Raw genomic sequence first — 27,398 nt, 5'->3', positions numbered from 1 at the left:
ACATTTAGGTTGGGGCACCTGGGTGGCTCAATTGGTTGAGTGTCTGACTCTTGATTTCAGCTCAAGTCATAATCTCAGGGTCCTGAGATGGAAGCCATGTCAGGCTCCACAGTTGGAGTGGAGTCTATTTGGGTTTCTCTCCTTCTCCTCCTGGCCCCCCAACCCACCCTGGCTCTCACACTGTCATAAATAAATAAATAAATAAATAAATAAATAAATAAAGGCTTTTTAAAAAAGTAAACACAGGTTATTTGGCTATTCTGACAATTTCATTTCTCAATTATACCTCAACAAATTTGAAAAAAAGGATATTCTAAAGACATTCTAAAAAATATCTAAATAGACATTTCTCCAAAGATACACTGATTGCTAGTAAGCACACGAAAAGATGTTCATCATCCTTAGTCACTTGGGAAATGCTACTCAAAGCCACAATGACATACCACTTCAAAAGATGGCTTTAGTTTTTTATAAAAATGCAAAATTATAAGTGTTGGCAAGGATGTGGAAAAAGCAGAACCTTCAAACATTGCTGGTGGGAATGTCAAATTTTGTAACTACAGTGGAAAACAGGTTGGCCATTCCTCACAAAGTTAAACAGAGTTACCAAACAACAGAGCAATTTCACTACTTTCTTTGCTTTCTCTAATTTTTACTAATTTATTTTGTTAATAAATTTTTTATTTTTGTCATTTCTCGACTATGCTATTACCAAAGTAGAATAAAAGTGAGGAAAGTTTTTACTAAGTACTGATTTTTTGCTTTCTTCATATTTTCAAAATGAGCTACAATTCACATACCACAAAATTCGTCCTTTTAATATTTTAGTGGTTTACAGTATATTCATAAATTTGTACAACTTCACCACTTCCAGAACCAAGAGAATCAAAAACATATTCATGCAAAAACTTGCACATAAATGGTCTTGGAAGAATTATTCATAATAGCCAAAAAGTGGAAACAACACAGGTGCCCATCAAATGATGAATGGATAAACAATTTTGGTATATCCATACAGTAGAGTGTTATTTGGCCATAAGAAGAAAAGAGATAGGGAATGACTAAAGGTGGCCAAAAGGTACAAAATTCTAGTTACAATATAAATAAGTTCTGGGGATGTAATGTACAACATGGCATCTGTAGTTAACAATACTGTATTGCATAGTTGCAAGGGAATAGATCTTAAAAGTCCTTACCACAAGGAAAACAAATTTGTAATTCTGTGTGGTAACAGATGTTAACTAAATGTATCATGGTAATCATTTCACAATACATACACATAGCAAACCATTATGCTGTACACCGTAAATAGAAAATTATATATTAGTTATATCTCAATAAAACTGGGGGGGATAAAGTATGAATACATGCTACAATGTGGATGAACCCTGAAAACAGTATGCTAAATAAAAGAAGCCAGACACAAAACGCAGCAGATTGTATAATTCTATGTATGTGAAATGTTCAGAATAAGCAAATCCATGGAGACAGAGAGATTAGTGGTTGCTAAGAGTTGGGAAATGAGGAATGGGAAGACACAGGTAAAAGGTGCAAGATTTCTCTTCAGGTGATAAAAATGTCCTGGAATTATACAGTGATAATACTTGCACAATATTGTAGATATACTAAAATCTACTGAAGTGTATACTTTAAAAGGGTAAATTTTGGATTAGGTATATTATATCACAATTTTTAAAAATATGAAGAAAAGCAAAGTAATGAGAACCTAACAAAAAGTTTCATCATTTTCTTTACCTTAATAATCAAATAATTGAGAAATGGCAGAACAAATTAAATAAATTAACAAAAATTACAGAATAAAAGAAAAATAGTCATTCTCTATAAATTTTCAGATGAGAAATGTGTTGCATCTAAGCCAAATATGATTAACACAATATCCCTACAAAATTACCAATCTCTTTTACAGTACACATAATATATGAAATAATTTTAACATAACATTGACCACTTGATTTATACTGCGAATTCTATGCATAATCTCTGATATTCAAGCAATTTATCATTACTCCTTTAAGATGCAGCAGAAATTAAAGTGGCACATCTACTGTCACTAATCTCCACATTCATATGTGCGCCAGTATAATTTCAAGCCAGCATAAACAGGAAAATAACAATAAACAAAGGGAAATAATGAAATATTAATTACTTCAACATTTACTTTTCTATGGCAGTTTTATTACTTCATAATTATTTTTAGATTGAAAGGAGATAATCAAGAGCCTGAATAATACCTCAGGCAATTTTAATAACCTATATACATTATACATTTATATTAATATAATATTTATATATGTTTATAATTATTATATATTAAATATACATATTTCTTAAAACTGAAACAAAGAAATAAAAGCAGATGAAACCCTTAGCAGTTGTATTTTTTATCATACCACTGAATAATAAATTCCAGTTTAACCAAGTGGCCAGTTTGGGAGTTATAGCCCAATGCTCTCAAAATAGAATACCAGCAAGAGTAAACCTGGAATGTATCCAAAAGTATTTCCATAATGAACCAGAAATTTGTCTTCCAAAATACACTCTCTGCATTAAACCTGTGGGGATCATATGTTCTGATTCAAGTGGCAAGAATTCAGTTATAATAAGCAGCCAACTCTCTTGTTTTTTACTCACTAGGACTGCTGTTTACCTGTCCTATAATAATCAGTACGTCTAAAAAAGCAGAAATTAAATTTCTAATTTGATTCAAAGAAAAGAAACCAGAATAGTCTTCCAGTGGTATCTGACCAGAAGGACTGGTGACAACCAGAAGCAGTGTGGCCCAGCAGTGCTCAAGCTGAGAGGTAGGCCAGCAGAGCTGACTACCCCACAGCAAAGCCAGTTCGAGGCATGGAGCATCCCCATGGTATAATATAAATAGGCTGGTAGTTAATTTATAGCCAAGGCAAAGGGTGGTTCCCAGCCCCCAACTAGCACCTGTTTGGAAAACTGAGAGTAGCTTGATGCCTCTCAGGCAAGGGAGCTGTTAAATTGTCCCACCTGCTGTGGAGAGTGTCTTTTGACCCCATATGACCAGAAGGGCTGATGACAACTCCTAGAAGTTGTGTGGCATAGTGGCACTTGAGCCAAAGGTGGGCTGGCAGAGAAAACCCAGTGGCCTGTTCAGTCAGGGAACTTGTGGTGTGAGTCAGTTGGAGTTAAGACAAAAAAGAGTTTTACCAGCTTTAGAGCTGCTTCCCCCATTACACTTGGGCAGAGTATCTAACTGGTAGTCCTGCTCATCACTCAATACAGCCTTCAGCCTGTCAACCTAACCAGACCTCCTGTTAAAGCTGCACAGCCATTCAACAGCCCTATATACAGTGGCATTTAGTTCCTTATCACCAGACCTGCCTTACAGGAAATGCTAACAGCAGTTCTTTGAAGTAGAACTCTAAAGTGGAGCTGAAAAAATGCTAGTTAACATCATAAAAACACTAAAAAGTAGTGTAAATCTCACTGATAATGGTAAATATACATTCATGGTTAGATTCTGCAATATGGTAACAGTAATGCATAATTTACTTAGAACTCTAAAAGTTAAAAAAAGTAGAAGTAACAAAAATGACCATCATCTGGTATAGTTACACAATATATACAACATGTAAATTGTAACAGCAATAACCTAAAATGTAAGGAGGAAGAAAAGTAAAATTGTAAAGTTTATTGATCCTATCAAAATTAAATTGTTATCAGGGCACCTGGGTGGCTCAGGTCACAATCCTGGGGTCCTGGGATTGAGCTCCACATTGGGCTTCCTGTTCAGGAGGAAGCCTACTTCTCCCTCTCCTTCTGCCCTTCTCCTTTGCTTGTACTTGTGCTCTCTAGTGCTCCATGTCTCTCTTGCTCAAATAAATAAATAAAATATTTACAAAAAATTAAGTTGTTATTAAAGAAGGGTATAATAACTTGAACATATTTTATATAAGCCTCATGATAATGACAAGGGAAAATCCTGTAGTAATTATACAAAAAAAAAATGAATAAGTGAGTTCTATAAGCCATTAGTATGATACCAAAAGACAAACACACGAAACAGTAGGATAAGAACAAGGAACAACATATTTACAAAAAAAAAAAAAGAAAAAAGAAAAGAAGAAAAAATTAACAAAATAGGAATAGTAACTTCTTAGCTATACATAATTATATAAACTGTAAATGTATTAAATTCTCCAAAAAAAGGACAAAAAATGGTGTAATGGGTAAGAAAAACAAGATAGCACAATATGTCAACTACAAGAGAATCACTTTAGGCTTAAAGACACACATAGGCAGAAGGAGGAGGAGCTCGAGCCATCGGGCCCTGTGGAACCAGGCAGCTGCAGCACCTGGTGTAAGTGGCCATGGGGAAGCATTAATTTTGTGACTACTGCAACTGCTCCTTCCAGGACAACCTCCACAACCACAAGAAGCACCTAAATGGGCTATAACACCTCAAGGCCAAGAAGGTCTGGTATGACATATTTCGAGATGCAGTTGCCATCTTGCTAGATGAACAGAACAAGCAGCCCTGCAGGAGGTTTCTACTGACAGGCCAGTGTGACTTTGGCTCTAACTGCAGATTTTCCCACATGTCAGAGAGGGACCTGCAGGAACTGAGTATCCAGGTGGAGGAGGAGAGGCAGGCCAAGGAGTGCCCACTAGATGTTGTCAAACTCCCTGAGGGCCATCTAGAAGACTGGTTAGAAAAGAGAGCCAAGTGGCTGAGCTCAGCTCTGAGCAGCAGGGTCGAACCTATGAGAAGCACCATCTTCCAGTACCCCATAGGCTGGCCACCAGTACAGGAGCTGCCTTTATCCCTGTGGGCACCCTCACCCAGGGGGTGGCCCCTGCAGCCCAGTGTCCAGTGGGGCTGAGACCTTTATCCCCACTTTGACCCCCATCTGGTCAGGTTTGTGTCAGTGACAATAAAGATAAGGGCTCATACTGGGGATTCCATGGGCTCCCTCTCCCCCACCTGCTGCCCTCCCCCCATGGAGCCCTGAAACCACATGCCGGGCCTGGCTTGAATGAAGCCCCAGATCCTAGCTCTGCTCCAGAAAGCTTCATCCTCTCTTCCTCTTGGGACATCTCGAGAAGATAGGTGAAAAAACTTCCTTCTGGATATTTATAAAGAAAGTCTATCACCAAAAAAGGAAGAAGAAGAAGGAAGAAGAAGGAAGAAGAAGGAAGAAGAAGGAAGAAGGAAGAAGAAGAAGAAGAAGAAGAAGAAGAAGACGACGACGACACATAGACTGACAGTGAAAGGATGTAAAAACACATTTCAAGCAAATGGTAAACAAAAAAAGCAGGGATAGCCATATTTATATTAAACAAAATGGACTTCAAACTAAAAATGGTAAAAGGAGACAAAAAAGGTCATAATATACTGAGAAAAGTGTCAGTACATCAAGAGGATATATAACAACTTTATTTATGTGGCAATATTGGAGCATCTAAAATATATAAAGCAAAACAGAACTAAAAGAAGAAATAAACAGTAATACAGTAACAGTCACTTTAACACCCCATTGTTGACAATGGATAAATTATCCAGAAAATCAATAAGGAAACCGTGAACTTGAACAACACTATAGGCCAAATGAACCTAACAGATATGTACAAAACATTCTATCCAACAGAATACACATTCTTCTCAAGGACCCATGGAACATTTACTAGGACAGACCATATGTTAGGCTACAAAATAAGTCTTACCAAGTTCAAGAGGACTGAAATCCTTACAAGTATCTCTGACCACAATGGCATTAAACCTAAACTACAAAAAAAGGAAAAACAGAAAATTCACAAACATGTGGCAATTAAATAATACTCTCTTGTGCAATCAATAAATCAGAGAAGAAATTAAAGAACAAACAGAAAAGTTTTTTTAGACACACGAAAATGGAAACCACAAATACCAGAATTTATGGGATGCATCAAAAACAGCTTTAAGAGGGAAGTCCATAGCAATAAACACCTACAAGAAACAGGCAACAAACATCCCAAATAAAGAACCTAACTCTACACTTTAAGGAACTAGAAAAAGAATAAACAGCCCAACATTAGCAGAAGAAAGGAAAAAACAGAGATTACATCTGAAACAAATGAAATTGAAAACAGAAAAACTATAGAAAAGGTTAACCAAATTAAGAGTTGAGTCTGAAAAGTTAAATAAAACTGACAAACTCTTAGGCTAATGAAGAAGAAAAGGACCTGAATTAACAAAGCAAAAAATGGAAAAGAAAACTTTACAATGGATACCACAGAAATTCTACTATGAACAGCTATATACCATAGCTACTATGAACAGCTATATATCAACAAACTGGACAATCTAGAAGAATTTCCAACATACTACAGCTGAATCAGGACTAAATTGAAAATCTGAATAGACCAATACTAGTGTAGAGACTGAATCAGTAATCAAAATTCTTCCAACAAAGTGAAGCCCAGGACAAGATGGCTTCATTGGTGAATTGTAACAAACATTTAAAGAAGAATTAACAACTATCCTCAAACTGTTAAAAAAAATCGAACAGAAGGAAGTATTTCCAAACTCATATTTTAAGGCTAACATTATCCTGATACTAACACTAACAGAAACTATAAGCCAAAATCCCTAATGAATACAGATATGAAAATTCTCAATAGAATACTAGCAACCCAAATTTGGGAGCACATTAAAAGGGTCATTTGCATGGCACCTGACCAGCTCAATCAATAAAATATGTGACTCAATTGTGGGATCATGAGTTCAAGCCCTACACTGGGCATACAGCTTATTTAAAAAAAAAATAAAGAAAAGAAAAGAAAAAGGAAAAAAAAAGATAATTTGCCATGATCAAGTGGTATTTATTTCAGGGATGCAAGGATGGTTAACTTATGCAAATCAATCAAAGTAATATATCACATAAACAGAATGAAAGAATCATATGATCATCTCAATAGATGCAGAAAAAGCATCTGACAAAAATCACCATCCATTCATGATAAAAATTCTTTAACTGTCATAGGATGAACATATCTCAATAATAAAGGCCACATGTGGCAAGCCCAAAACTAACATATTGAAGAACATATTCAATGGTTGATTTTCCTCTAAGATCAGGAACAAGATAAGAGTGCCCCAACCTCACAACTCCTATTCAATACAGTACTAGAAGTCTAGCCAGAGCAATCAGGTAAGATAAAGAAACAGTATCAGAATCGGAAAGGAAGAACTAAAATGGTCTCTATTTACAGATGACATGATTTTATATATACAAATCCTAAGGACTCAAACAAAGAACTGTTAGATCTAACCAATGAACAGTAAAGTTGCAGGATACAAAATTAAAAACAGAATTTGAAGACACTTCTGTCAGGAATAGAAACTAGTCGTGCTAATAAGCATAGCAAAGTGTAATGGACAAAAACTCAGACTCAAGCCAAGCAACATGAGAAGGCATATAAGGATAAGCTATGTTAGTTTCTTAATTTCCTCATGTATAAATGTAAATAATATTAATGCCTAATTTGGTCATTGTAAGGATCACTGTAAAACCCTTAAAACAGGTGCTATATATGTAGTTACAATTCTAGAAGAGGAAAAAAAAATACATTTCTGGCAGGTTCAATATGTGCTCACTTAGGCATGGTTTTTTTTGCAGGTACAGGTGACCCTTCAACAACACAGTTTTGAATTTCATAGTTCCACTTGTACATGAACTTTTTTGAAAAATACACTATAGTATTGTAAATGTATTTTCTCTTCCTTATGATTTTCCTAACATTTTCTTTCCTCTAGCTTACTTTATGATAAGAATACATATAACATAGAAAAAAATGTGTCAGTCAACTATTGATGTTATTTGTAAGGCTCCAGTCAACAGTAGAATATTAGTATTAAAGTTTTTAAGGAATCAAAAGTTACATGCATATTTTTGACTCTACAGGAGATCAATACCCCTAGTTCTCACATTGTTCCAAGGGTACACTGGACAAAGTAAATTGAGCTACTGTTCCACCAAGAATGGGACAAACAAAATGGAAGGAAAATCTGAGTCTAGGAGATTTAGATAAAGGACTTCAACGGACTTTTTAAACTTATAGGTTGCTAATTGTTGGAATATGTGATGCAAGACAACTGCCCTTCATACACATATTTAAAATAGAGTAGATTTGCATCTAATCAGAATGGTTTAGGTATGATCCTGCCAAAAAAGCAAAATTTGGATTCTAGAGATATTTTGTAGTTGTTTCAAGTATTAAAACCCATTAAAAAGAAGAAGAAAATGTTTTAAGAAACTCAAATGCAAATTTTCTTTCCTGAAAAAGACTCTGTAGCAGTCTTAGTACTGGTTTTTTGTCTTGGTCTTTTTGGTTTTTGGTTTTTGGTTTTTGTAGCACCACTGTCAAGCCAGTCTTGAAGTTTCTCTCCATTTATGAGTTACTGGGCACTGCCCTCAGCTAGGCTGAATCAGAGCTTCATAAGCCAGAGTCAGACATCTGCTAATCATCTCTAGGGGAACCCAAAAAGGGGCCATGTCAGTAGTACTTAATCTCCTTCCCTTTTATATGCACAAGCCACTCTCTCATCAAGAGGTAAAAGTCATTCCTCAATGACTTTGGTTTTGGCTGGCCTCTATTTTGGCATTGAATATGGAAGAAGGGATGTTTTGGGATTTGAGATGTTAATATTTTGTAGCTTCTGTTCTTGCATTCTTGGAGTTTGGAGCCATTATATAAGAAGTACAGTCTACTTGGTAGAGAGAGGAAATTACTGGAGAAGCCCTGAAACTACAGGAAGAAGAGAGGCCCAGCAGCTATCTCTACATCCGAGTCAACTCTCCAAAAAATCCCAGCCAAGTAGACCTCTGACTACAGTTATAAATAACGAAAATGTCCAGCTGGGCCAAACAACCACAAAAGGGAGGAAAAATGGTTATTGTTGAGTTTCTAATATTTTTAATTTTGAAACAAGTTTAGATTTACAGTGTTTCAAAATTCATACAGAGAGTTCATGTATCCTTCATACCCATCTTCCCCTAATGTTAACTTACATAACCATAGTACGATTATCAAATCAAGGAATTTAACACTGGTACAATTTTACTGACTAGACCTTATTAAAATTTTAACAGTTTTTTCCCCCTAATGTCCTTTTTCTATTCTAGCATTCAATATAGGATCCCACACTACATCTATTGTTTCTCTTCAGTTTCCTCCAAACTATGACTATTCCATAGTCTTCATCTTTCTGACCAGGACATTTTTATGATAACTAGTCTTTTTTTTTATAGAATATCTTTTCATTTTGGCTTGATGTTTTTTTCAGGATTAGACTGACATTATAATATTTTTGGCAAAATCACCACAAAACTAATATTGCATCCTTCTCACTGTATCACAGCAGGGGTACATGACATTAGTACCCCACGTCTTCGCAGATTGTGTTAACCTTCATCACTTGGTTAAGCTGATTATCCACTCGGTTTCTCCACAGTAACATTACTATTTTCTCCCCCATTATTGATAAAGATCTTGGGACTCTGAGACTGTAAACATCCTGTTTCTTCACAAACATTCACTGACTGATTTTGTCCATTCTTTGGTGGATCTTGCCTACAAGTTATTACTGTGGTACTTGTCTAATCATGGTGTTATATTTCCTTCATTCCTTCGACATATATTAATTGGAATTCTTTGTAAGGAAAAAGTGTTCTTTCTTCATTTCTTCAATTATCTATGTAGATTAGTATGGATATTTAGTTTAATCTATGAGTTATACTCTGATACTTATCACTATTTTGTTCCTCAAATTGTTCCAGCTTTGGGTATTAGGAACTTCTTCACATTGGCTCTTGTGTTCTTTTGACTATTCCTTACCCCCCACAAGTTCCAGGAATATATATATACTTTCTCTACTCCAACTCTAGAATGTACCACTTCTCCAAAGATCTCTGGTTCCTTTCAATGGAGAATGGTATTTAAAAACCAAGATCTGTTGAGGTGCCTGAGTGGCTCAGTCAGTTAAGCGTCTAACTCTTGATTTCAGCTCAGGTCATGATCTCAGGATTGAGAGATCAAGCCCCACATCCAGCTCTACACTAAGTGCCCCACATCCAGCTCTACGAAGTGTCGAACCTGTTTAAGATTCTCTCTCTCCCTCTTCCTCTGCCTCTCCCCACCCTGCTCATGCTCTCTCTAAAAAACAACAAATAAACAAGATAAAAAATAAAAACAAAAAATAAATAAATAAAAACCAAGATTTGTTATTAGGTGTGCTCACTACTATGGAGGTGTCACTCTTCCAAGGCCTTGTCAAGCAAACAGTGCTAAGAAGCTATATATGTATGTATATGTATACTGACCTATGCATATACATACATATATAGTTATTTCTATGTTGATCTTTATGTATGTACAGATATGCACATCTTTGTCTCTACATATTTAATTAAAAATTGACTGATAACTCTGATTTTCATTTATTACAAGATTCATTATAGCCCTCTTATTTCCTTATTTGCTACTTCCTTCTCTGATAGTAAGAAACCTGGCTTTTATTTATTATTTTATTTTATTTTATTTTATTTTATTTACTCATGAGAGACACAGAGAGAGAGAGAGGAAGAGACACAGGCAGAGGGAGAAGCAGGCTCCATGCAGGGAGCCTGATGTGGGACTCAATCCTGGGACTCCAGTATCATGTCCTGGGCTGAAAGCAGGTGCGAAACCACTGAGCCACCCAAGGATCCCTGGCTTTTATTATATACATTTATTCATTTGTTCAATTCTAAAACACTGAATTATTAACTCATACCTCTGAAAGAAATACATAAAGTAGTTACTGAACTATTAACCCATATCTCTGAAAAAAAATACCTTTTATAAACAAGATGCAATATTTGTATATTCTAGTCAAAATACTGTTTTCCAAAGTTAATTATATAGATCAGTTATCTTGGTCCCCATTCTGTTCAGTATGGATATTTTATTCATCTGTCATAAGATTAGGTTCAATTGTTACCATGTATATTCATTTGTAACTTTGCCCACAATCCTGGTAGATTTCAATGATTTCTTTTATTTGATATGGAAAACATAACTCTGATTCTAAGAGTCAAAGTTACACAAAAACAAAAACAAAACAAAAAAGGTATACCCTTCTCATCCTTACAACTCTGCTCTCATTGTCCTGTTTATCCCACTTCTACCCACCACTTATAGATAACTAATTTTTCAAATTGTGATTTATCACTCTTGTATTTCTTTTGCACAAATTTCTTTATATCTCCTTCTTTCTTACATTAATGATTGCACCCTATATATTTTTTTTAGTTTTCTTATAACAGTATATACTATAAATAACTCCAAGTAAGTTCACCGATACCTTCATCACGACTTTTTACAGTTGCCTAATACTTTATGGAATTAATATACGATATGCCATAATTTATTAAACCACTCATGTATGGACATTCAGGTTACTTCTAATATTTTACAATTACAAATAATGTTGCAGTAAATAACCTTATAAATGTTCATTTTCATATTTTGGGAGGTATATCATTATCATTGGTTCTTATGAGTGGAACCACTGGGTTCAAAAGATAAGATTCCTGGGTGGCTCAGTGGTTGAGTGTCTGCCTTTGGCTCCGGCATGATCCTGGGATTCCATTAGTCTCCCCAAAGGGAGCCTGCTTCTCCCTCTGTCTATGTCTCTGCCTCTCTCTATCTCTCATGAATAAATAAGTAAAATCCTTTAAAAAATCATAAATATATAGTTTTGGTAGGTACTACCAAATTTCCTTCAGAGGATTTTATTGGTTTGAATTCCTCCTAACAACATGTAAGAATGACTGTTTTCCTTCAGCCTCCCTAACAAAATATAAGTTTAAAAAATATCACTGTAAAATGTGAGAAATCATATTGTAGTGCTGTTTTAAGTAATATTTCTCCAATTATGAATGAGTTTGAAGATTTTTTATGTTTATCATATATTCATGTTTGCTTCTTATGAATCATCCATGTCTTTTTCCTATTTTTCTATGGAATGTTTGGGTTTTTGTCCCAGCATTTTTAGGAGTTCTTTGTATGAACCATATCTATGGATTCAAAGAATTGATACTGTTAAAATGTCCGTATTACACAGAGCAATCTAAAGATTCTAGGCAATCCCTTATCAAAATATCAATAGTATTTTCAACAGAACTAGAACAAATAATCCTAAAATTTGGGGCAGCCCCGGTGGCGCAGCGGTTTGGCGCCGCCTGCAGCCTGGGGTGTGATCCTGGCGACCGAGGATCGAGTCCCACATCCGGCTCCCTGCGTGGAGCCTGCTTCTCCCTCTGTCTTTGTCTCTGCCCCTCTCTCTCTCTGTGTCTATAAATAAATAAATAAAATCTTAAAAAAAATAATCCTAAAATTTGTATGGATCCACAGAAGACCCTGAATAGCCAACACAATCTTTAGAAATAAGAACGAGGCTGAATATAACACAATCCCAGATTTCAAGATATACTACAAAGCTATAGTACTCAAAACCATATGGTACTGTACAAAAATGGAACACAGATCAATGGAACAGAATAGAGTCCAGAAATAAACCCACATTTATATGGTCAATTGTTATACAACAAAGAAGGCAAGAATATACAATGGGGGAAAGACTTGTTTCAATTAATGGGTATTGGGTAAACTGGACATTTACAGGCAAAATAATTGAACTAAACATCTTCTTACACCATACACAAAAAATAACAGGTTAAAGAACTAAATGTGAGACCTGACACCATATAACTCCTAAGGAAAACATCAGCAATAATGTCTTGGCTATCAGCATTAGCAACATTTTCTAGATATGTCTCCTATAGCAAGGAAGACAAAAGCAAAAATAAACTATTAGAAGTACAATGAAATAAAAATCATTTGCACAGAGAAGAAAACAACAACAAACAAAAAGGCAACCTACGAGATAGGAGAAGATATCTGCAAATGACATATCTGTTAAAGGGTAGGTATCCAAAATATATAATGAGCTTATACAACACACACACACACACACACACACACACACACACACACACCACAAGTGTCAGTTAAAACATGGGCAGAGGACTTTTTCCAAAAAAGACATATACATGGCCAACAGATGCCTGAAAAGATGTTCAACATCACTAATCATCAGAGAAAGACAAAAATCACAATGAGGTATTACCTCACACTAGTCAGAAGGCCTAGTATTAAAAAGGCAAGACATAACAAGTGTTAACAAGGATTTAGAGAAAAGGGAACCCTCAACTACTAGTGGAAATGTAAATTAGTACAACCACTGTGGAAAATTGGATGGAAACTCCTCAAAAAATTAAAAATAGAAATACCATATGATCTAGCAATTCTACTACTGAGCACTTACCCAAAGAAAATGAAAACACAAATTCAAAAAAATATCCACCCCTATGTTTATTGCAGAATTATTTACAATATACAAGATATGGAAACAACTTAAGTGTCCATCAATAGATGAATGGATTCAGAAGACATGGTATGTTTTACATATATAATATATAAAAAAATTATATATGATATATAATTATATATCTTATAATAATAGAATATTACTCAGCCACAAAAAGAATGGGATCATGCCATTGGTGACAAAATGAACGGACCTAGAAAGTATTATGCTAAGTGAAGTAAGTCAGACAGAAAAAGGCAAATACCATATGATTTCACAAATATATAGAAACTAAAAAACAGATGAACAAATAAACAAAAACCAGAAACAAACTCACAAATACAGAAACAAACTAATGGTTGCCAGAAGGAAGAAAGGTAGGGGAATTGGAAAAATAGGGAAAGAAGATTAAGAGGTACAAACTTCCAGTTATAAAATAAAAAAGTCCTGAAGGTGAAAAGTACAGCATAGGGAATATAGATCAGTAATACAAATAATGTTGTATGGTAGCAGATGGTAACTATACTTACTATGGTGAGCTCTGTGCATTATAGAGAATTCTTGAATCACTGTTATACACATGAAACTAATATAACACTGTATGTCAAATATACTTGAATAATAAATAATTTAATGAGTTCTTTCTGGAGGCACCAGGGGGCTCGTTGGTTAAGTGTCTGCCTTTGGCTCAGGTAATGATCTCAAGGTCCAGGGATCGAGTCCCATGTCAGGCTCCCGCTGAGCCTGCTTCTCACTCTCCCTCTGCCCACCCCAGCAGCTTGTGTTTTCTCTCAAGTTAAAAAAAAATATTTAAAAATAATAATAATAATAATATAAAGCAGACCTGGACAAACAAAAAATTTTAAAATAAAGAGTTCTTTGTGTATTAAGGGTATTACCTTTTGTCTGTGTAGACACTATGAATATTTTCTTAGCAAGATACTTTGTCAGTTGTCTTTTCACTTTGTTTATGGTGTTCTTAGCCACACAGTATTTAAAAACATCTTATATAGTCAAATTTATCACTCTTTTCTATTATTGCCTGTATTTTGAGTCAGAGTTAAAGGTTAAATAAATGCACTTGTGTTTCCTTCTAGTGTCTGTATGGTTTAACTTTTACACTTAGATACAAAATCCATTATCTTTAGGTATAATGTAAGACATAGTGTAAAGTAACTTTTTCCAAATGGCCACTTAATTATTGAAGAACCATTTATTTAAAAGTCTATCTTTATCTCAGTCATTTGAGATGCTATACTTATCATACACTAAATTTTCATATGTAATGGATTTATTTCTAGACTTTCTCTTCTATCACATCGCTCTATTCACATGTGAGTACTACAATGCTTTATTTATAGAGGCCATCAAGTATTCTAGCATATTTTAATGTCTGGTAGGGCTAGTCATCACTTGGTTTTTTTTCTTTTTCAGTGTTTTTCTGGCTACTGTTAAATATTTGTATGAACTTCAGCATCAACTTATATAGTTCCACTAAATGAATCATTGGTACTTTTGTTGGGGCTTCATTAACTCTGTATGTTAATAAAACGAAGACTGTCATTTTCATAATGTTGAGTGTTAGTATAAGAAGAGAGGAAGTCTATTTGTCCAATTCTATTCATGTTTCAGGAATGTTCGAATTTTTTTTCTAGTACAGCTTTTACACATATCTCATTAAATTTATTCTTAAGAATTTAATCTTCATTGCAATTTAAACTGTTATTTCCTTAGGCTACTAAGTCTGCAGTGGTTTCTCACACAACAACAGATAATCAAAACAGATGAAATTATCAAAACTCCACTATCGCCAGCAGAAAATTAAGTCAGAAGACCACATTATTTTGAGGATAAAGGGGATAAATGATGAATGGTAATTATGTCCTCAAAAATAAGATAATATCAAAGATCATAATATTTCTGCTTATATTCAAAGGCATTTTAAAAATAATGTTTAAATAACATAACACTTCTCAGTTTAAAAGGGGAAACAATGGTATAGAAACAACATAAAATGCCACTTTGGTTTTCTTAAGCCATTTGGGTAAAGGGGTAAATATCAGAGAAAAGAGACTCCAGATGACAGTCAGCTTATTTGATATTACAATAGTAAAATTATAATAAAGCATTAGGAAAATACTTTCATATCTATTCTAAAATTGCCAGGTATTAGGAACTCCAGAAATCACATTCCACTTTACATATCTGCAGAAGTTATCATGAAAAATTACCATCTTAACTACACAAAATCAGTATCATGGAAAAGTAAGTAGTAAAAAAGTCGCACACAATTGGTTCAAACCCTTTTACCATCTGCTATATGTGTTTTACGCATTTTAATTATTTTTGGAAATTTGCAGAAGCTCTACTTTTTAAAAAAATGCCTTCTGTCACTACAGGTGATCTCATAAGCCTGATTCTCTCATATAAACATTTCTAATAAAACAGAGAGAAACCAGTTCAAGTTTGATTCACTCTGGATACCACCGTGTAGATGTTGGCCTTGGGAAATCCATGGCCAACTTAGCTTACAAATATAGTTCACAACGTTTAGTGATATTTACAAAAAAAAAACAAAAAAACAAAAACAAACAAACAAACAAAAAAAAACGTATCACCAGATCTTCTACTAATTCTAAATGGATAAATACATTTGTTCGGAGTTTAGGGTCAAAAGGCAATTCATCAAAAACAGGGACTACAGGATAAAACCTCATTTGCCTATAAGGAATTAAATTGGTAACTTCATCCTCCAGCTGCTCCAACACTAAAAGACACCTAACGAATTGTCTCAAAGGTAATGTAACTAAATTTACAAACACAATTCATAGGAGTTTTTTTAAACACTCAACAAGCATCTATTTTCCCTGATTTTTAGGCACAGTTTGAACAAGCTGTTATGAGTTTGGTTAGAAAAACCAAACTCAGGGTGCCTGGGTGGCTCAGTCAAGTGTCTGATTTCAGCTCAGGTCATGATCTCAGGGTCCTAGGATCTAGCCCTGCATCAGGCTCTATGCTAAGTAGGGAGTCTACTTGTCCCTCTGACCCTCCCCCTGCTTTTGTGCTCACACATTCATTCATTCTCTCTGTCTCTGTCTCTCTCTCTCAAATAAAATCTTTAAAAAAAAATAAAACTAAAACTCAAAGAAAAATTTTTTGCTACAGACTAACCCACTTGGGTTTTATCAGAGCCTAGTCAGTTTGGAGGAAGGGAAAGGGAAATAGCCAACTCTAGCCTCCTTTAGCCTTCGTCATGGGGTAAGGGAAATGCCCAACTCCAGCCACTGCTAGCCTTCCTTCCTGTCTCACATACGATGGGAAAAACAGAAGCTCTTGTGAAGGTCACAGCCCAACATAAAAGGCTCATATAAAAAAGGAGATCTAATCATAGGACTATAGGCTTCCACTCCCCTGACACTTTTTAACCACATCAATACCAGGCTCTTATATAACTGTGGATTATAGCTGGAAAAAAACAAAACAAAACAAAACAAAACAAATAAGAGTAAGACCTAAGTGAAGACCCTAAGACCCTATTTAAGAAGGAGTCTTTAAGGAAATCCAGAGACAACAGATATAAAAACAGTGACATCAGAGGAGGAAATTTTAGCCTCACATACCTATTGCTACAGTAAATGGTAACACAATCTAACTCCAAGCTACATAAAGGTAAAACATTAAAGGCGTGGTTACCTTACTTCCTTTTACTTAATTCATCCCATCTCAGTTTCAAAAAAATCACAAGACATGCTAGCAGGAAAAAAAAAGCAGGCTGAAGAGACAAACAAAGCCTAAGAACCAGACTCAGATATGTTAGAGATTTTGGAATTATCAGACCTGGAATTTAAAATACTATAATACATTCAGAGCTCTAATGAAAGAAATGGGGACAACATGCAGGAACAGATAGATAATATAAACTGAGAGATGCTAATTCTAGGAAAGAATTTCTAGAAAACACTGGAAATAAAAAACATTGTAAAAGAAATGAAAAATGCCTTTGATGGGTTCATCAAAATATTGGACATCCCTAGTGAATCAGTGAGGTAGATGTTACTAGAAATTTCTCAAACCAAAATGAAAAGAATTTTTTAAAAATAGAACAGACTAAGAACTGTAGGACAATTACAAAAGGGATAATTATGTGTAATGGGGAAACCAGGAGAACAAAAAAGAGAGAAAGGGAAATAAGCAGGAAGAGGAAAAAAGGAAGGGAAGGAATAAAATATCTGAAATACTAATGAATACAAATTTTCCATAATAACAAAACCAAACCACACATCTAGGAAACTCAGAGAACACCACATAGGATATGAAAAAAATCTAAAAAAAAAAAGAAAGAAAGAAAGAAAGAAAAATCTACATTAATGTATATCATATTCAAACTGCAGAAAATCAAAGACAAAAAAGGAAAGGAGGGAGGAAATGGGAATATGTACACTATCCATGGATATCCAAGATAGTGTTATTTGAAAATGGGTTAGATTGGAAGTAAATGTGTATTTCAAACCCCAGGGCACCACTAAACATTTTTTTAAAAAATAAACATGATTGATATGCTAAAAGAGGAGAAAAATGAAACCATATAAATATGTCTAATACACAGAGAAGGCAGGAAAACAATGAAAGACAGAAAAGGAAACAAATCAAGGGCAACAAGTGGGAAACAGTTACAAAATTGTAGATGCTAAAAGAATTTTATCAATAATCACTGTAATACTGTGATCTAAATATACCAATTAAAAGACAGACTGTCAAGGTGGCTAAAAAGTTAAGACTCAACTATATGTTGTCTGTAATAAACCACTGTAAATATAGAAACAGATTAAAAGTACAGATGGAGAAAGACATACTATGCTGACAATAATCAAAAGAAAACTTAGGAGTTACATTAACTTCACAAAACAGACTACAGAGCAAGGAAAATTATTAGGGATAACAAGGGGTATTACACCATAACATAGGGGTCATTCTTCAAAAAGACAGAACAATCCTCAATGTATATGCATCTAACAACATAGCATCAAAATACATGAGGCAAAAATGACAGAACTGCAAGAACCGATGATATAACTATTATAGCTGGAGACCTCCACACCCCTGTATCAGCAAATAACAGATCTAGCAGACCAAAAATCAGTAAGAATATAGTTGAACTGAACAGTATCATCAATTTACTGGATCTAATTGACATTTACAGAATATTCCAACCAAAAACAAAATACACATTCTTCCCAAGTGCACATAAAACATTCACTAAGATGGACCATATTCTGTGCCATAAAATAAACCTTAAAAATTGTAAAATAGAAATCATACAAAATATGTTTTCAGACTACAATGAAGCTACAAATCAATTACAGATCTAGAAAAATCCCCAAATAAATACAGATTAAACAACATACTTCTAAATACTACATGAGTCAAATAAGTCTCAGCAGAAAAATAAAAATATGAACTAAATAATAAAATTGCAACTATCAAAATTTCCAGGATGCAGCAAAACAGTTCTTAGAAGGAAATTTATATCATTGGACATATACATTTTTAAAAAAGAACCTAAAACCAATTATCAAATCTTACACATTGGTACACAAAAAGAAAAAAAATAAATCTAAAATAAGCAGAAGAGATAACAACTAGAGTAAAAATAAATAAAATTGAAAATAGGAAATCAGTACACACACACACACACACACACAAATCAACAAAACCTAACCTGGTACTGTGAAAAGATGAACAAAATTTATAATCTCCTATGCAGCTAACCAAGAAAAACAAAAAAGAAGACACAAATTACTAATATCAGAAATGAAAGAAGGGAGATCACTAATGATCCCACAGATAAAAGATTAATGAGAGTATTATGAACAATTTTATGTCCACATACCTGATAACAGGGGGGAAATGGACTAATTCCTTGAAAGACACAATCTACAAAAACTTATACAAAAATAAATAGACAGGGACACCTGGGTAGCTCAGTGGTTGAGCATCTGCCTTTGGCTCTGGCGTGATCCAGGAGTCATCGGATCACATCCCACATCGTGCTCCCCACAGGAAGCCTGCTTCTCCCTCTGCCTACCTCTCTGCATTTCTCTCTGTGTCTCTCATGAGTAAATAAATAAAATATTACAAAAAGAACTAGACAATCTGAATAAGTCTATGTCTATAAAGAAATTTATTTAATTATTAATCACCCTCAAAAACTGAAAGCACTAGTTGCAGATGGGTTTATTAGTGTATTCTACCAAGCATTTAAGAGTAAAACAATACCAATTCTCCCTAATTTTTTTTCCAGGACATATAGTCAAAGGGAATACTACCTAACTCATTTTATAACGTTAGCATTACCCTAATACCAAAACCAGAAAAAGATATTACAAGAAAGGAAAACAACAAATACCTCTTATGAACATAGATATGAAGATCCTCAACAAAACATTAGCAATTTGAATCCAACAATGTATAAAAAAATTGTACACTCCAACCAAAGATGGATTTATTCCAAGTATGCAAGGCTGGTTCAACATTTAAAACCCAATGAGGGGATCCCTGGGTGGCTCAGCGGTTTGGCGCCTGCCTTTGGCCCAGACGCAATCCTGGAGTCCCAGGATCGAGTCCCGCGTCGGGCTCCCGGCAAGGAGCCTGCTTCTCCCTCTGGCTGTGTCTCTGCCTCTCTCTCTCTCTATCATAAATAAATAAATAAATAAATAAATAAATAAATAAATAAATAAAACTTTAAAAAAATAAATAAAACCCAATGAAACTACTCAGTCACATTAGCATGGTAAAGAAATCACATGACCATATTTCTAAAGGCATGAAAAACATTTGACAAAATCTAAAACCCATTCAAAATAAAAATGAAAAAAATTCTCAGAAAACTAACAGAAGGTAACTTCCTGAACTCAATAAAGAACATCTACCAAAGAAAACTACAGATAGCATCATACTAAATGATGAGGAACTAGATTTTTTAAAAAGATTTATTTATGTATTTGAGAGACAGAGCATGAATGAGGGGGAGGGCCAGAGGGAGAGGGAAAGAGAGAAACCTCAAGGTGAATCCCTGCTGAGTGCGGAGCCTGATGGAGGGCTCTATCCCAGAACCTTGAGATAAAATGTGAGCCAAAATCAGGGATTGGCTGCTTAACCAACTGAGCCACCAAGGCACCCCACTAGATGCTTTCTTAAGATGAGGAACATAACATGAAAATGGTGTCACATCTCACTATTCCTATCAACATCAAACTGGAAGTCCCGACTAATATAGTAAGAACAATAAAATAAGTAGTATACAATTAGGAATAAAAAAAAAATATTTTTTGTTCATAGATGACCCAATTGTCTATGTAGAAAATCCCAAAGAATCAATAACAAAAAAATTGCTAGAACTAATAATCAGTTGTATTAAGGTTATAAGAGACAAGATTAATATATAAAAATTACTTTCTGATATACTAGCAATGAACAAGTGGAATTTGCAAATAAAATATAACACCATTTACATTAGCACATTGGTACAAAAAAATTGAAAACTTAGGTATAAATCTAACAAAACAGGCACAATACGTATATGAGTAAAATTACAAATTTCAGATGAAAGAAATAAAAAAGTAAATAAATATTCCATGTTCAGGCAGCCTTGGTGGCTCAGTGGTTTAGGTTCGCCTTCAGCCCACAACGTGATCCTGGAGACCGAGGGTCAAGTCCCAAGTCGGGCTTCCTGCATGGAGCCTGCTTCTCCCTATGCCTGTGTCTGTGTCCCTCTCTCTCTGTGTTTCTCATGAATAAATAAATAAAATCTTAAAAAAAAAAAAAAAAACCAAAACACTGACAACACCAAATTGTGGAATAATAGGAGCTCTCATTCACTGCTGGTAGAAATGCAAAATGGTAGAGCCACTTTCTAAGACTGATTGGCAGTTTCTTAAAAAACTAAACCGAGTAGTGTTGCCATATGATCCAGCAATCACACTACTTGGTATTTACCCAAATAAGTTGAAAAATTATGTCCAAACAAGGAGTGGCATGACAACTATATAACTACAAAACTCTTAGAAGAAAATAGAGAAGGAAAACTTCATAATATTGGATTTGGCAAGGATTTCCTAGACATAACCCCAAAACACAGGGAACACAAGAAAAAAAAAAAGACAAAGCAGATGACATCAAAATTTACAACTCTGTGCATCAAAGGAAACAACACAGTAAAAAGATAATCTATGAAATATTTGCAAATTATATCTGATAAGGAATTAATATTGAGACTATATAAAGAACTCCTACACACATATACAACCTAGAAATGCTGGAGCTGACGAATACAATAAATAAAATTAAAATGCAATAGAAAGTCACAACAGCAGACCTGATCAAGAAGCAACAATCTGCAAAGTAGTAAACTGATTATTTGAAGTTACCTAGTCAGAAAAGAATAAAGAAAAAAGAATGAAAATAGTGGAGAAAACCTTTATGAGCTTTAAGATACCACTAAGGGAAAAAATTTATGCACTATTAGATTCCAAAGGGAGAAGGAAGGGGGAAAGGAGGGAAAAAACTTATTTTAAGAAATAATGGCTGAGAACTTCCAAATCTGGAGAAAGATTTGGACTTTCAAGTTCATGAAGTCCTTAGGGACTCAAAAAATTTCAACTCAAAAAGATCTGCAAAACACGTTATAATGAAACTGTATAAATCAGAGAAAGAATTTTAAAGACAGGAAGAGAAAAAAACTGCTCACATACAAAGAAAACTTCATCTGTCAGAGGATTATCAGAGGAAACCAGGCAAGTCAGGAAAAGAATGGGATGATATATCCAAAATGCTGAAAGAAAAAACTGGCAAACAAGAATACTTCACATGGAAAAGTTGCCCTTCAGAAATGAAGGAGAAATAAACACTTTTTCTGACAAATAGGAACTGAGGGAATTCATCACCACTAGACTTGTCTTACAAGGAATGCCAAAAGGAGTTCATCAGGATGAAATTTAAGGAAACTGATTAATATTTTCACATGTTTTCATATTACTAAACACACTGGTAAACGTAACCATAAAGTCAAATTCAGAAAATTCTAATACTAGAATAGGATAGTAGATTCATTACTTAACTCTATTTTAAGGTTAAAAGAAAAAAGTACATAAAAATAACTATAAACACAAGAAATTTTTAATGGATACACATTTTAAAAAGATGTAAATTGTGACATCCACATAAAATTTGAGGACAGGTTACAATGAAAGGTTAATCAGCTATCAGCTAAAATAGGCTGTTAATCTATAAGATGTTTTATGTAAAAGCCTTATGATGACCACAAAGCAAAAACTCACTTAGATACTCAAAAGATAAAGAAAGAAATCAAGGGATCCCTGGGTGGCGCAGCGGTTTAGTGCCTGCCTTTGGCCCAGGGCGTGATCCTGGAGACCCGGGATCAAATCCCACGTTGGGCTCCCGGTGCATGGAGCCTGCTTCTCCCTCTGCCTGTGTCTCTGCCTTGCTCTCTCTCTGTGTGACTATCATAAATAAAAAAATAAAAAAAATAAAAAAAAAGAAATCAAATCATGTGACCATGGGAAATCATCAATTCACAAAGGAATACAATAAGAGATAAAGAAAAGAACAAAGATTTACAAAACAGCAAGAACACAACTAATAAAATGGCACTAGTGAGCACTTATCCATCAGTAACTGTTTCATATGTAAATTGATTGAATTCTCCAATGAAAAGATATAAAGTGGTTGAATGGAAAAAAAACAAAAACCAAATAAACAACCACCAGAAACACAAAACTGAACTATATGCTGCCTACAAGTGACTCACTTTAGCTTTAGAAGACACACACAGGATGAAAGTAAAGGAATGAGAAAAGATCTTCCATTCAAATGGAAAACGAAAGAGAAGTGGAGGAGCTATACTTTTTCAGACAAAATAGACTTTTAAAACAAAAATAAATATGCAACCAACACTGGAGCAGCTAAATACATTTAAGCAAATACTAGCACATCTGAAGGGGAAAATAGATAACACAATAGTAGGAAATATGAATAACTCATTTTCATATATCATCCAGACCAAAACCATATAGAAATATTGGATCAGAACTATACCTTAGACCAAATGGACCTAACAGACACATACAAAACACTCCACCCAAGAGGAGAATACCCATTCTTCTCAACTTCACATGGAACATTCGCCAGAACATATCATAAGTTAGGAAACAAAACAATCTTAATAAATTTAAGAAGACTGAAATTATATCAAGTATCTTTTCCAACCATACTGGTATAAAACTAGAAATCAGTAACAAGGAAAACTGGAAAAATCACAAATATGTGGAAATTAAATACACTTTGAAGAAAAAATTAAATGGGAGAGAAGAAATGGGTCAAAGAAGAAAAATCAAGAGAGAAATCAAAATGTATCTTTAAACAAATGAAAATGGAAACACAGCATACCAAAATTTATGGGAGCAGCAAAAGTAGTTCAAAGAAGGAACTTTGGAGTAATAAATGTACTACATTTAGGTAAAAGAGAAATCTCACATAAACAATCTACCTTGATATTTCAAATGACTAGAAATAGAATACACTAAGAACAAAATAAGAAGATTAAAGGAAATAACAAAGATCAGAGTAGAAATAGATGGAAAAGATCAATGAATTGAAGAGCTGGGTTTTGTTGTTTTTTTTTTTTTTAAGATAAAATTGGCAAACCTTCATAAAGGCTAAAAGAGAAAGAGAGAAAATGCTTAATAAAATCAGGAATGAAAGAAAAGATGTTATAACTGATGAATATAAAGGATCATAAGAGACTATCATGAACAGCTAGCTACAACAATTTAGATATTGTAAAAAAATTAATAAATTTCTGGAAACATCCAACCTACCAATACTGAATCATGAAGAAACAGAAAATCTGAAAAGAACAGTAATAAGTAAGGACATTGAATCCGTAATCAAAACCTCCTAACAAAGAAAAGCCCAGAACCAGATGGCTTCACAGATGAATACTACCAGACATTTAAAGAATTAATACCACTCCTGCAATCTCTCCCAAAAAACTGAAAAAGAGAACATTCCCCAAATCATTTTACATGCCCAGCATTACTCTGATATCAAAGTCAGATATGGACATTATAGGAAAAGAAAATGAAGGCCAATCTCACTGATGAATAGAAACAGAAAAAAATTCCCAACAAAGTATTAGTAAACTGAATTCAACAGCACACTAAATGGATCAAACATTATCAGGTGGCATTTATCCCTGGGATACAAGGAGGGTTCAACATATGCAAATTAATAAATGTGGTATACCATATTCACAGAACGAAATTAAAAAATCATGATCATCTCACTAGATGCAGATAGCGTTTAATAAAATTCAGTATTTGTCATGATGAAAAAAGAAACTCTCAACAAATTGAGTATAGAAGAAACTACCTCAATATTATAAAGGCCATATATATCAGACCCAAAGCTGGTATCATACTCAATGGTTAAAGCTTGAAAATTTTTCTTCTAAGATCAGGAACAGGATAAATGTAGGCACTGTCACTACTCCCATTAAATATGGTGCTCGAAGTCGTAGCCAAAGCAATTAGGCAAAAAATAAACACAGCTTCAAAATCAGAAACAAAGAAGTAAAAATGTCTCTTTTTGCAGACGATATGATCTTATATACAGAAAATTCTACAATTAATTTCTTTTCATGATTACATTTAAAAATACAAATGAATGGGCAAAGGACTTAAATAGACACTTTTCCAAAGATGACATATGAATGGTCAATAAGTATGTAATAGGATGTTCAATATCACTAATCATTAGGGTAAAGCAAAACCACAGGAAATATCACCTCATTCTCATTAGGATGTCTACTATCAAACACAAAATAATCAATGTTGGTTATATGATGTGGAGAGATCAGAATCCTCATACATGTTGATAGGAATGTAAAATGGTGCAGCTACTATGGAAAACATATATTAAATGAAATAAGCAAGTCACTCCAAAGAAAATACCGTATGATTCCACTTACATGAAATATCTTGAGTGGCCAATTCATACAACAGAAATTAGAATGGTAATTGCCAGGGATAAGGGGGAATGGGAAATTGATGTTTATTGGGTATAGTTTCAGCTTTTCAAGATGAAAAATTTTTGGAGATGATTGCTTAACAGTCTGAAGATAATGAACTGAACTGCACACTTAGAAATGATTAGGATGCTAAGTTTTATGTTACACATAAAAAAATGTCAAACCTGTATACAAACGTTAATAGCAGATTTATTCACAAATGCTAACAAGTGGAAGCAACCAAGATGCCCATCCTTAAGTAAACAGATAAACTGTGGTAGTCCATGCAATGGAATACTATTCAGCAATAAAAAGAAATGAGCTATCTGTACAGCATATGCAAAAGAATGAAACTGGACTACGATTTTATGTGATGCACAAAAAAAATTAACTCAAAATGAGTTAAAGATTTGAACATAAGATCCAAAATCACAAAACTCACAGGAGAAAACAAGCAGTAAGCTTCTTGATATCCGTCTTGGCAATGATTTTTTTTTTTTTATCTAACTCCAAAAGCAACAGTAACAAAAGCTAAAATAAATGAGTGGACTACATCAAACTAAAGGAAATCATCAACGAAATGAAGGCAAGCTACCAAATGAGAGAAAATATTTGCAACTCATACCTGATAAAGGATCTATGATACATAAAGAACTGACACAACTCAATAACCAAGAAACTAACAATCTGATTTAAAAATGGGCAGAGGACCTGACTAGACATTTTTCCAAACAACATACAGACACATGAACAGATGGTCAACAGACACATGAAAAGATGCTCAACATCATTAATCAGGGAAATGCAAATCAAAACTACAGTATGATATCACCTCATACTTCTTAAAATAGCTATTATCAAAAAGAAAAGAAATAAGTGCTGGTGAGGATATAGAGAAAAGGGAACCCTCATGCACTGTTGGTGAGAATGTAAATTGGTGCAACCACTATGGAAAACAGTATGGGGGTCTTCAAAAAATTAGAAACACCATATGATCTAGCAATTCCACTATGAATGGAAGAAAACTAAAACACTAATTCTAAAAGATCTATGTGTCTCCCGGTTCATTGCAGCATTACTGACAATAGCCAAGATATGCAAACAACCTAAATGTCCATCAATGGATGACTATATAAAGATTTGAAACAGATCACTCTCTCCCCTTCATCGTCCCCTCTCCCTTTCCTCCTACCTTTTCCTCCTTCCTCCTTCCCTTTCCCTCCTGTCCCTTAACCCTTTCCCCCGACCCCAGAAATTATATTCATCCATTAAAGAACAATGAAATCTTGCCATCTGTGAAAATATGAATGGACCTCAGCAGCATTATGCTAAGTGAAATAAGTCAGAGAAAGGCAAATACTGTATTATCTCACTTATATGTAATCTTAAAGAGAAAAACAAGCTCAGATACAGAGAACAAACTGGTGGTAAGGGGCAGCCACAATGGGTGAAGAGAAAAAGCACAAATTCTCAGTTATAATTAAGTCACAGGGGGATGTCATGTACAGCATGGTGACTACAGTTAGTAATATTGTATACCATATCTGAAAGTTGCTAAAAGAGTAGATCTTAAAAGTTCTCATCACAAGAAAACATTTTGTAAATATGTAATGAATGGATGTTAAGTAGACTTATTGTGGTAATCATTTCACAATATACACAAGTATCAAATAATTCTGTTGTATATTTAAAATTAGCACGTCAATTACAGCTAAAGAAAAAACAAGGAATAAGTTATCAAGTAATGAAACAATATGGAGGAACCTTAAATACATACTACTAAGTGAAAGAAGCCAGTTTTCAAAGGCAATTTACTGTCTCATTCCAAGTATATAATATTCTGGAATAGGCAAAACAATAGAAACAGTAAAG

The 27,398-nt window shown here is 34.3% G+C and overlaps 1 protein-coding gene and 1 pseudogene across 1 annotated transcript in view; one reads left to right on the top strand and one right to left on the bottom strand.

The window, feature by feature from the left end:
• Positions 1–27,398, bottom strand: part of MACROD2 (mono-ADP ribosylhydrolase 2) — a 1,896,077-nt gene that overhangs the window by 1,723,301 nt on the left and 145,378 nt on the right. The gene's annotated exons all lie outside the window — the stretch shown is intronic.
• Positions 4,362–4,874, top strand: LOC129522853 (zinc finger matrin-type protein 5-like; annotated as a pseudogene).

The sequence above is a fragment of the Nyctereutes procyonoides genome, unplaced genomic scaffold, assembly GCF_905146905.1.
Source record: "Nyctereutes procyonoides isolate TBG_1078 unplaced genomic scaffold, NYPRO_anot_genome, whole genome shotgun sequence".
Lineage (NCBI taxonomy): Eukaryota > Metazoa > Chordata > Mammalia > Carnivora > Canidae > Nyctereutes > Nyctereutes procyonoides.
The sequence above is the reverse complement of the archived record's forward strand: the minus strand, read 5'-3'. Positions and strand labels throughout refer to the sequence as shown.